The following is a 17,589-nucleotide window of genomic DNA, read 5'->3' on the forward strand; positions in this document are numbered from 1 at the left end:
AGGGAATCCTATGAAAGAAGAGAAAGATAGAAAGACCTGGAGGGGACAGGAGCTCCACAAGGAGAGGAACAGAACCATTATCTGGGCACAGGGGTCTTTTCTGAGACTGATGCACCAACCAAGGACCATTCATGGATATAACCTAGAACCCCTGCTCAAATGTAGCCCCTGGCAGCTCAGTAGCCAAGTGGGTACCCTAGTAAGGGGAACAGAGACTGTCTCTGACATGAACTCAGTGGTTGGCTCTTTGAAACACCCCCCCCCCGAGTGGGGAGCCTTGCTAGGCCACAGAGGAGTACAATGCAGCCAGTCCTGACAAGACCTGATAGGCTAGGGTCAGATGGACGAGGGGAGGACCTCCCTTATCAGTGGGCTTGGAGAGGAGCATGGGAGGAGATGAGGGAGGGAAGGTGGGATTGGAAGGGCATGAGGGAAGAAGGTACAGCTGGGATACAATGTGAATAAACTAATTAATATAAAAAAATAAAAAATTAATAAAAAAAGAAACTGGGAAGTGTGTCACTGCGATAGCATTCTGATGAAGAATCTCAGTAAAATAGCATTGGATTCTCACTGTGCCTTATAGAGTGGAAGGTTTTCTCTGAACACCCTTGCACCTCTTTCATAAGGCCCTACATTCCAGTTCCATCATAGTAGAAGTTAAAATTTCAACATGAATTGTAAGGACACCAACATTCAGACTGTAGCACATTATAAGGCCAGGACCACTCTTCCTAGGGTATGCTCATAATTTCACCAATAAACTTATCAACAAATGACTCTCTTTAATTCTTTTTCATTTCTTTCAAATGAGAAATGGCTTCAAGATAATTAAAGAGACAGAAAGGACCCCATCTTTAAAAATAATTATTTTTCATCCTTAGAATTTCTGCCATCATTCTGCTACTCCAATTTTTTAGCAATGTTCTTACAGTGTAAGTTATTAAGTCCTCAGAATTTTCAAGGTAGTTCTTTTAGATCAACAGCTGCCTTTCTTTGCATAGTCATAATACATTAGCTCCCTAAATATAATAATACCAAATTCTAGTTCCTTAAACAAGTGGAGACTCCTATTGCCATCTTTTGTGAGCTCATGTGTGATTTAGTAGAAGCAGTTGAACAGAGCATAATCACATCCTAGTTTTTTTTTAATTTTTTACACTAACTACAGTTTATTCACTTTGTATCCCAGCTGTAGCCTCATTCCCTCCCAACCCCACTCTTTCTCCATCATCTCCTCCCATGTCCCTCTCCAAGCCCACTGATAGGGGAGGTCCTCTGACCATGGCTTATCAGGTCTCATCTGAACTGGCTGTATTATACTCCTCTCCACTGTGGCATAGCAAGGCTGCTCCCCACTCAGGGGGGAGGGGGGAGGTGTCAAAGAGCTAGCCACTGAGTTCATGTCAGAGATAGTCCCTGTTCCCCTTACTAGGGTACCCATTTGGACACTGAGCTGCCATGGGCTACATCTGAGCAGGGGTTCTAGGCTATATCCATGAATGGTCTTTGGTTGAAGTATCAGTCTCAGAAGAGACTCCTGTGCCCAGATATTTTCGTTCTGTTGCTATCCTTGTGGAACTCCTGTCCTCTCCAGGTCTTACTATCTCCCCTTTCTTTCCTAAGATTCCCTGCACTCTGCCCAAAGTTTGTTTATGAATCTCATTATCTGCTTTTATACAGTGCTGGTTAGAGTCTTTCAGAGGTCCTCCATGGAAGGCTTCTGCCCTGTTTCCTGTTTTCTCCTTCTTCCAAAGTCTGTCCCATTTATGCAAATCAAAACCACCCTGGGATTTTACCTTACACCCATCAGAGTAGCTAAGATCAAAAACTCAAGTGACAACTGAGTTTTCACTGCTGGAGAGGTTGTGGAGAAAAGAGAACCCTCCTCCATTGCTGGTGAGAATGCAAACTTGTACAATCACTCTGGAAATCAATCTGGCACTTCTCAGACAATTAGGAATAGTGCTTCCTCAAGATCCAGATATACCACTCCTAGGCATATATCCAAAATATTCTCAAGTACACAAAAAGGACATTTGCTCAACCATGTTTGTAGCAGCTTTATTTGTAATAGTCAGAATATGGAAAAACCCCAGATGTCCCTCAATGGAGGAATGGATACAGAAATTGTGGTACATTTACCCAATGCAATATTAGTCAGCAATTCAAAACAAGGAAATCATGAAATTTGCAGGCAAATGGTGTGATCTAGAAAAGATCATCCTGAGTGAGGTATCCCAGAAGAAGAAAAACACACATGATATATAATCAGTTATAAGTGGACACTAGACATATAATATAGGATAAACCTACAAAAATCTGAACACCTAAAGAAGGCAAGCTAGAAGGAGGACCCTGGGTAAGATGATCAATCCTCACATTCTAGTTCTAGTGGGGACACCACTGTATTTAAAACAAGATGGAGAGAAATGGTTGATTTGAGTGAGTGGTGCAGAGAATCATGTCTATGAGCCTGAGAACCAGCATACCAGAGAGTCTAAAGAGTTGTGATTAGAGCTGAAATGACAAAGTTGATGGAGGTCAAAAATTAAGCATGTGATTTCCATGTTGTTATTTTCCCTATAGGGGCTGGACATGCTTGCAAAGATGTGTAGCCATAAGAACTTCATGTGGGGGGCTCTGCATTTAAGAAAGCTTGTTGTTCTTACAGAAGAGCTCAGTTCTTATCTCTGCACCCACAGGGAAGTTCAAAACTGCCTGTAACTCCAGTTCCAGAGTATTTGTTGCTCTTCTCTGGTCTCCTGGGGTTCTTGAATGCACATAGTGCACAGGAACTAACACACTCACACACGCACACACACAGAAACGACAAGTAAATCTCTTAACCAACCATTTAAAAGCCTTCATGTGCAAGTGTGTATTAGATTTTATGGATGTAAACATGAAGCCCTTGTGATGTTTTCCTGTATTTTTCTCTCAGAGGGAGTGGATTGAATTCTACTGGATTGAAGGAGCCCTTCCAGATCAGATTACAGACTCTCATGCTTTGGCCTGCATAGAATCATCTCCAATTCTTAATAATGCCAGGGTCCCAAAGTATAAGGCGCTTTTTCTTTATTCCTAACAATTCTTTACTTCCTTATTACTCTCTAATTTATAATCCCCTATGTAATTTTCTTAAAGAAGAAATCACCTTGTCAAAAACAAGATCCTTTTTCATTTCACGTTATCATGCCTTTATTTATTTCCTCCACAATTTATTTCCTCCTTTCGTAGTACTGATTACATCATTTCTTTCATTGACTGTTGCTGATTCTCTTCAACTCTAAACATCAACTTCTAAGGAACATCTGCCATCTATTTTATTCTTAGGTGTTCAATAAATGCTAATTTACAGAAGTGAGAAAGAAACCCAACAAGGAGGGGATATTGTCACCAAGACCTGTTTGATATCTTGGTCTTAAATGTTCATCTTAGACATGGCTATAGTTCCACCTAAGTTGGATAGAGAGGTTCTCCTGGCCCTGACCTGCTTTTGATATGATTTACCCAACACAATCACCAGAGAAATAATACTGATCAAGTCACTCCCCTGAGAAAACCTCTGATGGCTTCCAAGCAAGGAATAGAAAAAGGCTTTTGGTGATCTAATATATTCATTTCTAAGGTGTTGCAAATTATCACATACTTAGACATTTAAAACAAAATAAACCATTCTCTTTATGTTTCAAGGAGTCAGATATCCAAAACAAATCATTAATGTCTAAAGATTCAAGTGTTTATTATTGAACTACATTGTTCTGGAATCTCTAGAAAGTTCATTCCCTCCTTTTCTCATTACTCAGGCAAACATCAGTCTCTAGAATCTGGAGTCTAACTCATCCCTCTATCATGAAAGTGAATCGTTGCAACCTCTGTTCTCCTTATCATAATGTCTTCTTTTGCAGTTGCCTTCTTTCCTTCCCTTTATGAAAGCTGATGTGATTATATTAAACGTACTCAGATAAAAATAAACTCTCCATTTCAATACTTTTCACTATAATCACATCTACAGAGCCCATTTGTCCTTGTAATCATGCTCTTGTAATCAGGATATGACCACATGCTCTTGTAATCAGGATATGTCCATCTTCAGAAGCCGATTGTGTAATGTACCTTGTCTAACTTCTAGTTCATCTTCATTTCCCCTGACATTTCTGAGTTACATCTCAGATATTATCTTCCCTGGAAAGGCGTGTTCTTATAGATCAGGCTTTGGCTGATCAGTATGTCCCTATTACACTTTATGCTTACTGCTGGCACTACCACACTGATTTGTGATTACTTTGTTCTGTTATTCCTCTGTGGGCTTTAAATACCACCACATTGAGGACCATACTCCCTGAACATTTTATCTCTTGCTAATCACAATACCAAAGGACAGAATGAATAAACACATTAGCAGATAATGTTGCATTAGTCAACTTTTTTCTTCATCGGTGTTCTAAATTTTAAAAAACCAAGCTAAGCTGTTCAGAAAAAAAAAAATACGGCCCTACATTCCTAAGAAGCATCACATCTGGGCAGCCACATGCAAGGAGTCAGTTGCCTTCCCCATCCACATTTCCCTCCCCAGCTGTGCTCTTAACCACCGTGACCACAAACGTGGGGAAATTATAGAGTGAGAAGGGGTAAAATTTTTCCTAGCTTCATTTCTGTGATAATTATCTACATTTAATTTTTCTTAGAGATAATTTTATGCCATTTAAGATCTACATTAAAATCAACCTTAACTTCTGAATTATGAAATTGTGTGTCTTTGTATGGACATTCGTATGTAGCTTGGAATAACAGCAATAAATACAAAGAAGATGCTGTGCATAGAACTTTGTGAGTCTTGAGGAACATATTAACAGTCTTCAAGACATGAACAAAAGTAAAGTGTGAAACAAACAACAGGCAAATCCCCTGAGGTATGGAAAATAACCTGAAGGTTCATTTCTGTTAAAATACTTGAGTTAATCTGGAACACTTCTCAACTGTAAATTTCTGTGACAATCTCTCTCTCTCTCTCTCTATTCAAGATAAATATTTATCAAGCTGAAGGGCAATATATCACATAGTGTGAAAAACGACTTCTGTTGATGTCAGATTTGTTCCTACAACATGTTAGCTCTTTTAGACCCTGGATCAAAAATTTTAAAATACTTCTCAGTGTTTTAATGTTAATTTTATCTGCTGGTGGACTGAATTATTACCTTTAGAGACTGGAGAAATCAATAATTTAATTATATAAGAGTTCAGTAAACGCTATAGTATGACATTGACAAAAACACTGTAAAACTTACATCTGCATAGTAATAAATTTTCTTAATGTTAAGTTACCAACATAGATTGCAATAATTATTAGAATTTTGTTTTTAAATACTTGGTAAAATTCTAATAGAACTTCAGCCATTGTCATTCTCAGTTTTTAATTATGAAAATATACCAATAGATTAAAAATATCAATGATATCATCATTAGAACTTAAAGTTGCTTCCTTTTTAGGAAACACCAAAGAATGGAGTTAAGAAAGAGTTGAGGCTTCATAAGTTATTTCACTTGCAATATTTCCATATGTCCACTTACTCCTTTAAATTCTTACATGTTTTTACTATTACACCAGCATAAATTTGATTTTGCATCATATTCGACAAACATCAACTTCTATAATTTAACAAAAGTCCTCTAACCTCATTCTTTTTTTTTTGAGCAAGAACTGTAATTTTTTATTACAGTTTGTTCACTTTGTATCCCAGCTGTAGCCCCTTCCCTTATCCTCTCCCAATCCCACCCTTCCTCTTCTCCTCCCATGCCCCTCCCCGAATCCACTGATAGGGGAAGTCCTCCTCCCCTTCCATCTGACTCTAGCCTATCAGGTCTCATCCGGACTGACTACATTATCTTCCTCTGTGGCCTGGTAAGGATGCTCTCCCCTCAGGGGGAGGTGATCAAAGAGCAGGACACTGAGTTCATGTCAGAGACAGTCCCTGTTCTACTTACTAGGGAACCCACTTGGACACTGAGCTGCCATGGGCTACATCTGTGCAGGGGTTCTAGGTTACCTCAATGAATGGTCCTTGGTTGGAGTACCCATCTCAGAAAAGACCCCTGTGCCCAGAATTTTTGGTTCTGTTGCTCTACTTATGGAGCTCCTGTCCCCTCCAGGTCTAAATAATCTAATTATTGGTAGACCGTCATGTTTAATAACTAATCATCATTTTCTTTAAATTTCATATGTGTGTACTATGTTACATTATTTTTTGTCTCCCTCCTATAGTCCTTCCAGTGCTTCTCTGTTCAGGGTTTTCTGTCAAATACATGGCTTTTTTTCTTCTTTAATTATTTTTGTTACCTATATTCACATAATTGAACAAATATATAAATAAAAATCATGAATTTAGTTAGTGTCACTCATATGTGTGAGGTTTCATAGCTCACCACTTGACACTGGATGACCAATTAAGGGTCTCCTCTTTATACAGATCCTGTTATTCTAAGTATGACACGAAGAAAGAAATGTTTAGTAGCCTGTATAATTCCAGAGAAGAAAAGAATTTGTAAAATGCTAATTGTAGAGGCTTGAGAGATGGCTCGTGGATTAAAAGCAATGGCAGCTCTCCCAGATGATCCAGAATGGACTCTGCACCAACATGGTGGCTCACAAGCATCTGTGACTACAGTTGCAGGCCATCCAGCACCTTCTTCCAGCCTCTTTGGGTACCAGGCAGGCATGTAAGTTGTACACAGACATGCATACAGGCAAAGCATCCACACACAACGAATGAATTAAAATGCTTTTAAATCACCTAAAGTATTAATTGTGTAAGTAGTCTTACAACTTGGTTCAGTAAAATCTGATAGTCAGTGATATAGAATGTATAATCTTTGAGTTACCATCTAAACATGAAAACTTAAATCTAGTCAGAATTTTGAGATTTCTTTATTTTTATTTTCTGTATATAGATATTTTTTACCTACATGTATATGTCTATGAACCATGTGTGTGACTGATGTCTATGGAGTCCGAAAGAGGGGATCAGATCTTTTGGACCAGGAGTTACAGATGATTGTGAACCACCCTGTGTGTGCTAGAAATCAAATCCTGGTCTTCTGGAAAAGCAGTCAGCGCTCTTAACTGCTGAGTCACCTCTCCAACTCCATTCAATTTTTAAAGAAAAAAAATAGAGTATTTAATAAACGAGTTTGGAGAAATACACCAAACATCTGTGGGTAAAGAAGAAAGCTACCTAACCTCCAAAATGAAGTCTACCTCATTTAGAAGAATACTTTACAGATGAAAACAAATGTTGTAGATAGTGTGACTGGATAATTTTACACTTTTTGGATGTGGAAACATTTCTAAATAAGGCATAAAATACAGAAGTAAGAGAAGTAAAAGATTAAAAAACATAAAATTTAGGATGTTGATAATTATATTATTAAGCTTGTTGGTTGTTGCTTTTATTATTTGTTTGTTTGGTTTGGTTTAGCTTTTGATATTTTTAGACAGATATTTGTACCCTTAGCTGTCCTGGACTCACTTGTAGACCAGGCTGGCCTCAAAGTCACAAAGATCTGCCTGCCTCTGCTGCCCAGAGTGCTGGGATGACAGGCATGGGCCACCATGCCAGGCTCTATTATTAAATTTTAAAATATCTTCAGTAAAAGATAAAAATAAACTACAGAAATATAGCAACACTGTAACAGTAAAAAGGGTAGAATGTCCTTAACATTCAAAAGGCTTTTAGGGGGGATCCAAGATGGCGGCAATCAGCATGCAGTTTCTGAGAGGCAGAGGATTAGAAACTCTGAAATCGGTGAGTGGAGGGCCAACTGAAGCCGGAAAATTGACATATGGCTTCCTGAAGGAGGGGGAACATCACAGGAGTGGAGAACTTTTTGATTCAAGTCAGACGCGGACTTCTCTGGGAACAGAGAAGAGCACTTTCCTTCTTCAGATCTCCCTCCTCCACGGAGGAGCTGAGCTACAGGGCCAGTGACACAGAACTTGCTGCCTGAGAACGGAGACAGCAGAGGCGAGGATACTAGCACCTCAGCCTCAGCAGCCAGCCTCACCCGCTTCCCAAGCTCGAGACCAGTGGTCCAATCTTGCCTGGGTCCCACGCCTGCGAGCCGCTGGCAGTACTGACTCCACAGAGCCTGGCTGTATGAGCCGCTCAGTCCCTCAGTAGCAGACAGCAGGCGGTGCAGCCACCTAAGTCTGGCCGACCTGCAAAACCACCCAGGGGCACTAAATGCCAAGCCACAGTAGTGGCTCCATAGGACTTCCCGGCAGGCACCTGGACACCCCAGTTCTGCAGCTGCAGCTGGACTCCTGGGTACAGTGGCTGCAATACCACTGAGCTGTCTGAGCACACATTTGGCTCAGCAGGTCCAAACCTGCCAGTAGACAACAGGAGAAACCCCTGTGCTTTACAATTTGACCTGCTAGAGAGTGAGTGCTCCCCAAGTGCCTGCAGAGCCCCAGATCCAGGGTGCTTCTAAGCTAGCAGCCAGACTTCAGCACTCTCCCACCCACACATCCACTGTGGGAAACAGGGTTTCTTGGGACAAGGAAGCCCCAGCTCTGTGGAGCTACAGTGGAGTTTAGGCAAATAACTCCTGGAGCACAGTTAGAGACGAATACCAGTAGCCTGTAGGCCACTGACATCAGGGAATTTGTGCACACGATCACCACCAGCACTTCAGCACCCGTGACCTTGCCACTGCAAGGCGCCCCTCCCTCACACTGAAGGCCTCTACATTCTCTAGCACCCTGTCCCTCGAGGTAAACGTCCAAACTCGCGCATGCGTACACGCTTGCACCCATTTGTCCCTCTGTGCCCTCAGACTTTCCTCCCACAGGTACAGCTGAAGCACCAATGCACACGCTGAAACCATTGGACCTCTCTCATTTCCCTGAAGAATTCTCCAGACACCAGAGAAAGACAGTACCAATCTGAACTTCAGAGTACAAGAACAAACAATGAAGGTTACAGATAAATGGCCAGAGGGCGGTGAAAGAACACACTCAACAAAATTCAGGAAATCATGGCTTCGCCAGCAACTCCCAAAATGAATGGATACTCCAATTCATCGGAAACACAGGAAAATGACCTTAAAGATATGCTTATCCAGTTATTAGACTCACATAAAGAGGAAACAAACAAATCTCTCAGAGAAATAGCCATGAAAATACAGACAGTTAAAGTGGAAATGAACAAATCTCTCAAATAATTGGCCTACCAGGTGGAGACAAAGAAAGAGGACATGAACAAAGCTCTCAAAGAAACACAGGCAAATATAGAGGCAAAATTAGTGGCATATAGAGAAGAAACAAACAAAAAGATAGAGGCTATCATATAGAGACAGGAAGCCACATTCGAACAGATGAAGGAAATGGTGCAAGACATAAAAATAGAATAAGAATCAATGAAGAAAACACAAACAGAGAAAACTCTGGAGCTGGAGAACTTAGAGAAAAGATCAGGAACCACAAAAGTAAGCATCACCAACAGAATACAAGAGATGAAAGAGGGAATCTCTGGTGCTGAAGATACTTAGAGAAATTGATACATCTCTCAAAGAAAAAGTAAAATCGGAAAAGCCCCAAACACAAAACATCCAAGAAATCAAGGATGCCATGAAAAGGCAAAACCTAAGAATGATAGGAATTGATGAAAAAGAAGACTCCAGAGAGACACCACCCAAATCAACAAAATCAGAAATGAAAAGGGGGATATAACTACAGACACTGAGGAAATCCAAATAATCATTAGGACTTACTTCAAAAGTCTATATGCCACAAAATTTGAAAATCTAAATGAAATGGACAATTTTCTTGATTGATTTGACTTACCAAAGCTGAATCAGGACCAGGTAAATCAACTAAATAGGCTTATATCCCCCAAAGAAATAGAAGCAGTCATCAAAAGTCTCCCATCCAAAAAAAGCCCAGGACCAGATGGCTTCAGCGCAGAACTCTACCAGACCTTCAAAGAAGAGCTAACACCAATTCTCTTCAAACTATTCCAAAAAATAGAAACAGAAGGAACATTACCAAACTCATTCTATGAAGCCACAGTCACCTTGGTACCTAAACCTCACAAAGACTCAACAAAGAAAGAGAATTTCAGGCCAATCTCCCTTATGAACATTGTTGCAAAAATACTCAATAAAATACTTGCAAACCGAATCCAAGAACACATTAAAGATATTATCCACTATGACCAAGTAGGCTTCATCCCAGGTATGCAGGGGTGGTTCAATATACGGAAATCCATCAATGTGATCGCCCATATTAACAAACTGAAGGAAAAAAACCACATGATAATCTCCCTAGATGCTGAAAAAGCATTTGACAAAATCCAACATCCATTCATGTTTAAAGTATTGGAGAGATCAGGGATACAAGGCACATATCTAAACATAGTAAAGACGATATACAGCAAGCCTATAGCCAACATCAAACTGAACGGAGAGAAACTTAAAGCAATCCCACTAAAATCAGGGACAAGACAAGGCTGCCCACTCTCTCCATATCTCTTCAACATAGTTCTGGAAGTCCTTTCTAGAGCAATAAGACAGTTGACGGAGATCAAGGGGATACAAATTGGAAAGGAAGAAGTCAAATTATCACTATTTGCAGATGATATGATAGTATACATGAGTGACCCCAAAAACTCTACCAGGGAACTCCTACAGCTGATAAACACCTTCAGCAAAGTGGCCGGATACAAAATTAACTCAAAAATATCAGTAGTAGCCCTCCTGTATACAAAAGACAAAAGGGCTGAGAAAGAAATTAGGGAAACAACACCTTTCACAATAGCCACAAATGACATAAGGTACCTCGGAGTAACCCTAACCAAGGAAGTCAAAGACTTGTATGAAAAAATTTTCAAATCTCTGAAGAAAGAATTAGAAGAAGATATGAGAAGATGGAAAGATCTCCCATGCTCATGGCTTGGCAGGATTAACATAGTAAAAATGGCCATCTTACCAAAAGCAATCTACAGATTCAATGCAATGCCCATCAAATTACCAACACAATTCTTTACAGACCTGAAAAGAAAAATTCTCAACTTCATATGGAATAACAAGAAACCCAGAATTGCTAAAACAATCCTCTACAATAAAAGATCTTCCGGAGGTATCTCCATCCCTGATCTTAAGTTGTACTATAGAGCAACAGTTTTAAAAACTACATGGTACTGGCATAGAAACAGATTGGTGGATCAATGGAACCGAACAGAGGACCCAGAAATAAACCCACACACTTATGGACACCTGATATTTGACAAAGACACCAAAACCATACAATGGAAAAAAGATAGCATCTTCAACAAATGGTGCTGGTCCAACTAGATGTCTACATGTAGAAAAATGAAAATAGATCCATACTTATCACCCTGCACAAAACTGAAGTCCAAGTGGATCAAAGACCTCAACATAAAACCAGACACATTAAATCGGCTTGAAAAAAAAGTGGGGAATACCCTAGAACTCATTGGTACAGGAGAAAACTTCCTGAACAGAACGCCAACAGCACAGGCTCTTAGAGCAACAACCAATAAATGGGACCTCATGAAACTGAAAAGCTTCTGCAAAGCAAAGGACACCGTCATCAAAACAAAGCGACCGCCTACAGATTGGGAAAGAATCTTCACCAACCCTTTATTTGACAGAGGACTCATATCCAGTATATATAAAGAACTAAAGAAGCTGAAAAGCAGCAAACCAAGTAATCCACTTAAAAAATGGGGAACAGAGCTAAACAGAGAATTCTCTGTAGAGGAATACCGAATGGCAGAGAAGCACTTAAAGAAATGCTCAACCTTACTAGCCATTAGGGAAATGCAAATCAAAACAACCCTGAGATTTCACCTTACACCCATGAGAATGGCCAAGATCAAAAACTCAAGTGACAACACATGCTGGAGAGGTTGTGGAGAAAGGGGAAACCTTCTCCACTGCCGGTGGGAATGTAAACTTGTACAACCACTCAAAATCAATCTGGCGCTTTCTCAGACAACTAGGAATAGCGCTTCCTCAAGATCCAGCCATACCACTCCTGGGCATATATCCAAAAGAGGCTCAAGTACACAAAAAGGACATTTGCTCAACCATGTTTGTAGCAGCTTTATTTGTAATAGCCAGAAGCTGGAAACAACCCAGATGCCCCTCAACTGAAGAATGGATGCAGAAATTGTGGTACATCTACACAATGGAATATTACTCAGCAATGAAAAATAAGGAAATCATGAAATTTGCAGGTAAATGGTGGGATCTGGAAAGGATCATCCTGAGTGAGTTGTCCTAGAACCAAAAAGACACACATGGTATATACTCACTCATATAGACATACAACATAGGACAAACCCACTAAAACCTGTGCATCTAAAGAAACTAAGCAAGAGAGAGGACCCTAACTAAAATGTCCAATCCCCATCCGGAAAGGCAAAGAGGATGGACATCAGAAGAAGAAGAAAACAGGAAACAACCTAGGAACCTACCACAGAGGGCTTCTGAAAGCCTCTGCCCTACAGACTATCAAAGCAGATGCTGAGCCTGATGGGCATCTGTTGGGCAGAGTGAATAGAATTTTAGGTAAGAACTGGGAAATAGTAAGGAGAGCAACAGAACAAGAAAATTTGAACACAGGGAACTTCCCAGAGACTCATACTCCAACCAAAGACTATTCATAGAGATAACCCAGAACCCCTGCACAGTTGTAGCCAAGGGCAGTTCAGAGTCCAATTGGGTTACATAGTAATGTGAAAAGGGACTGCCTCTGACATAATCTGATTGGCCTGCTCTTTGATCACCTCCCCCTGGGGGGGAGCAGCCTTACCAGGCCATAGTAGAGGACAATGCAGCCACTTTTGATGTGAACTGATAGACTAAGATCAGAAAGGAGAGGAGAACCTCCCCTATCAGTGGACTTGGGGAGTGGCATGCATGCAGAGGGAGGAAGGAGGGTAGGATCAGGAGGGAAGGGGGGAGGGGCTTATGGGGGGATGCAGAATGAATAAAGTGTAATTGATGAAAAATTTAAAAAAAAGACTCCAGTCTCCAAGGTCCAGAAAATATCTTCAAGAAAATCATAGAAGAAAATTTCCCCAACTGAAAGAAAGAGATGTCCATAAACATACAAGAGGCCTACAGAACACCAAATAGAGTAGACCAGAAAAGAGAATCCTCACATCACATCATTCTCGAAACACTAAATCTACAGAAAAAAGAAAAAATATTAAAAGCAGCAAGGGAAAAAGGCCAAGTAACATATGAAGGTAGACCTATCAGAATCACATCAGACTTCTCATCAGAAACTATGAAAACCAGAAGGGCCTGGGCAAGTATCATGCAGACTCTAAGAGACCACAGATGCCAACCCAGACTACTATACCCTGCAAAGCTTTCAATCAACATGGATGGAAAAAATAAAATATTCCATGACAAAACTAAATTTATGCAATATCTACACAGCAAACCAGCCCTACAGAAGATACTAAAAGGAAAACTCCAATCCAATGAAAACAATTTCACCCAAGAAAACATAGCATACAGATAATATCCCAACAAAAATTAAAAGAAAACCAGCAATGGAACACACTAAGACCACCAACTCCAATATAAAAGGAGCTAACGTACATTGGTCACTATTTTCTATCAACATCAACGGACTCAACTCTGCAGTAAAAAGACACAGACTAACAGAATGGGTGCAGAAACAGGATCCAACATTCTGTTGCATCCAAGAAACGCACCTCTGCAACAAAGACAAACACTACCTCAGAGCAAAGGGCTGGAAAAATGTCTTTCAAGCAAACGGACCCAGAAAACAAGCTGGGATAGCTATCCTAATATCTAATAAAATAAACTTTCAACCAAAATTAATCAAAAAAGATGTGGAGAGGCACTACATTCTCATCAAAGGAAAAATCCACCAAGAGGACATCACAGTTCTTAACATCTATGCCCCAAATACAAGAGCGCCTACATTCATAAAGGAAACATTATTAAAACTCAAATCACACATCGATCCTAACACCTTAATAGTGGGAGAACTCAATACCCCACTTTCACCAAGGGACAGATCATCTAGACAGAAGCCTAATAAAGAAATAAAGGCACTTACAGAGGTCCTAAATCAAATGGACCTAAAAGATGTCTACAGAACTTTCCACCCAAACTCAAAAGAGTATACCTTCTTTTCAGCACCACATGGAACCTTCTCCAAAATAGACCATATAGTTGATCACAAAGCAAGCCTCAACAGATACCAGAAAATTAAAATAATCCCCTGTATTCTATCTGACCACAGTGGACTAAAGCTGGACCTCAACAACAATAGAAATAACATAAAGCCTACACACAAATGGAAACTGAAAACTTGTTACTCAGTGGGTTAAGGAAGAAATAAAGAAAGAAATTAAAGACTTCCTAGAATTCAATGAAAATGAAGGTACAACATACCCAAATTTATGGGACACAATGAAAGTAGTGCTCAGAGGAAAATTCATAGCACTAGGTGCCTTCAAGAAGAAAGTTGTAACATCTCATACAAGCAACTTAATGGCCCAAATGAAAGCCCTAGAAAAAAAAAAAAAGAAGCAGATACACCCAAGAGAAACAGACTGCTAAAAATAATCAAACTCAGGGTAGAAATCAATCAATTAGAAACAAATAAAACTATTCAAAGAATCAATGAAACCAAGAGCTGGTTCTTTGAGAAAATCAACAAGATAGATAAGCCCTTAGCTAATCTAACTAAAAGGCAGAGAGAAACTATCCATATCAGCAAAATCAGAAATGAAAAAAGGGACATAACAATAGACACTGAGGAAATCCAAACAATCATTAGGTCATACTACAAAAGCCTATATGCCACAAAATTTGAAAATTGGGAAAAAAATAGACAACTTTCCTGATAAATTCCATCTACCAAAATTAAGTCAACCTCAGAAAGACTGAATAGTCCTACATCCCTCAAGGAAATTAAAGCAGCCATCAACAGTCTTCCTTCCAAAAAAAAAAAAAAAAGCCCTGGGCCAGATGGTTTCAGCAGAGAATATTACCAGACCTTCAAAGAAGTGTTAACCCCAATTCTCTTCAAACTATTCCACAAAATAGAAACAGAAGGAACTTTACCAAATTCATTCTATGAAGCCACAGTCACCTTGATACCTAAACCACACAAAGACCCAACAAAAAAGAGAACTTCAGACTTATCTCTTTTATTAACATTGATGCAAAAAATACTCAATAAAATAATTGCAAACCGAATCCAAGAGCACATAAAAGATATCATTTACCATAACCAATAATCATCCCAGGCATGCAAGGATGGTTCAATATGTAGAAATCCATCAATGTAATCCACCATATAAACAAACTGAAGGAGAAAAAAAAAACACATGATCATCTCCTTAGATGCCTAAAAAGCATTTGACAAAGTCTAACATCCATTCATATTTAAAGTCTTGGAGAAATCAGGAACACAAGGCACATACTTAAAAAGAATAAAGGCAATATACAGCAAGCCTATAGCCAACATCAAACTCAATGGAGAGAAACTTAAAACAATCCCAATGAAATCAGGGACAAGGCAAGGCTGCCCACTCTCTCCATATCTATTCAACATAGTACTTGAAGTCTTAGCTAGAGCAAAAAAACAAGTAAAGGAGATCAAGAGGATACAAATTAAAATGAAAGAGGTCAAAATTTCACTATTCGCAGATGATATGATAGTATACCAGAGTGACCCCAAAAATTCAACCAGAGTACTCCTTGACCTGATTAACACCTTCAGCAAAGTGGTTGGATACAAAAATTACTCAAAAAGATTTTGAGGCCCTCCTATATATCCAAGACAAAAGGGCCGAAAAAGAAATCAAAGAAACAACACCCTTCACAATAGCCACTAATAACATAAAGTACCTTGGGGTGACTCTAACCTAGCAGGTGAAAGAACTGTTTGAAAAATACTTCAAGTCTCTGAAGAAAGAAATCGAACAAGACATCAGAAGATAGAAAGAACTCCTGTGCTTATGGATCGTGGATTAACATAGTGAAAATGGCCATCCTGCCAAAAACAATCTACAGATTCAATGCAATTCCCATCAAAATATCAATACAATTCTTTTCAGTCCTTGAAAGAAAAATTCTCAATTTCATATGGAGAAACAAAAAACTCAGAATTGCCAAAACGATCCTGTACAACAACAGATCATCTGGAGGTATCTCCATCCCTGTTCTCAGGCGGTGTTACTGAGCAATAGTAATAAAAACTGCATGGTTTTGGCATAAAGGCAGAAAGGTGGATCAATGAAACCAAATAGAAGACCCAGAAATAAACCCAAACACCTATGAATACTTGATTTTCTACAAAGAAGTTAAAACCATTCAATGAAAAGAAGATAGCATCTTCAACAAATGGTGCTCTTCCAACTGGATGTCTACATGGTGAAAAATGAAAATAGATCCATATTTATCACCCTGCACAAAACTAAAGTCCAAGTGGATCAAAGACCTCAACATAAAATCAGATACACTAAATCAGTTAGAAGAAAAAAATGGGAAGAGCCTGGAACTCATTGGCATAGAAGACAACTTCCTGAACAGAACATCAACAGCACAGGATCTAAGAGCAACAATCAATAAATGGGACCTCATGAAACTGAGAAGCTTCTGTAAAGAAAAAAACATTGTCATCAGAACAAAACAACAGCCTACAGATTGGGAAAGGATCTTCACCAACCCTATATCTGACAAAGGGCTGATATCCAAAATATATAAAGAACTAAAGAAATTAAAAAGCAATTAATCAACAATCCAATTTAAAAAAATGGGGTATGGAACTAAAAAGAGAATTCTCAATAGAGGAATAGAGAATGGCAGAGAAACACCTAAAGAGATGCTCAACGACCTTAGACATCAGAGAGATGCAAATCAAAACAACTGTGAGATTTCACCCTATACCCATAAAATTGGCAAAGATTAAAAACTCAAGTGACAACACATGCTGGAGAGGTTGTGGAGAATTGGGAACCCTCCTCCATTGCTGGTAGGAATGTAAACCACTGTGGAAATCAATCTGGCACTTTCTCAGACAATTAGGAATAGTGCTTCCTCGAGATACAGCTATACCATTCCTAGGCATATATCCAAAAGAAGCTCAAGTACACAACAAGGACATTTGATCAGCCATGTTTGTATCACCTTTATTCATAATAGCCAGAAACTGGAAACAACCCAGATGTTCATCATCGGAGGAATGGATACAGAAATTGTGGTACTTTTACACAATGGAATACAACTCAACAATTAAAAACAAGGAAATCATGAAATTTGCAGGCAAATGGTGGGATCTAGAAAAGACCTTCCTGAGTGAGCTATATCAGGAGCAGAAAGACACCCATGGTATATACTCACTCATATAGATCTATAAGATAGGATAAACATACTAAAATATGTGCACCTAAAAAAGATAGACAATAAAGAGGGCCTGGGGTAAGATGATCGATCCTCACTTAGAAAAACAAATGGGATGGACATGGGAAGTAGGAGAAAACAAAAAACAAGCCTACCACAGAGGGC

The sequence above is a fragment of the Meriones unguiculatus genome, chromosome 3, assembly GCF_030254825.1.
Source record: "Meriones unguiculatus strain TT.TT164.6M chromosome 3, Bangor_MerUng_6.1, whole genome shotgun sequence".
NCBI lineage: Eukaryota > Metazoa > Chordata > Mammalia > Rodentia > Muridae > Meriones > Meriones unguiculatus.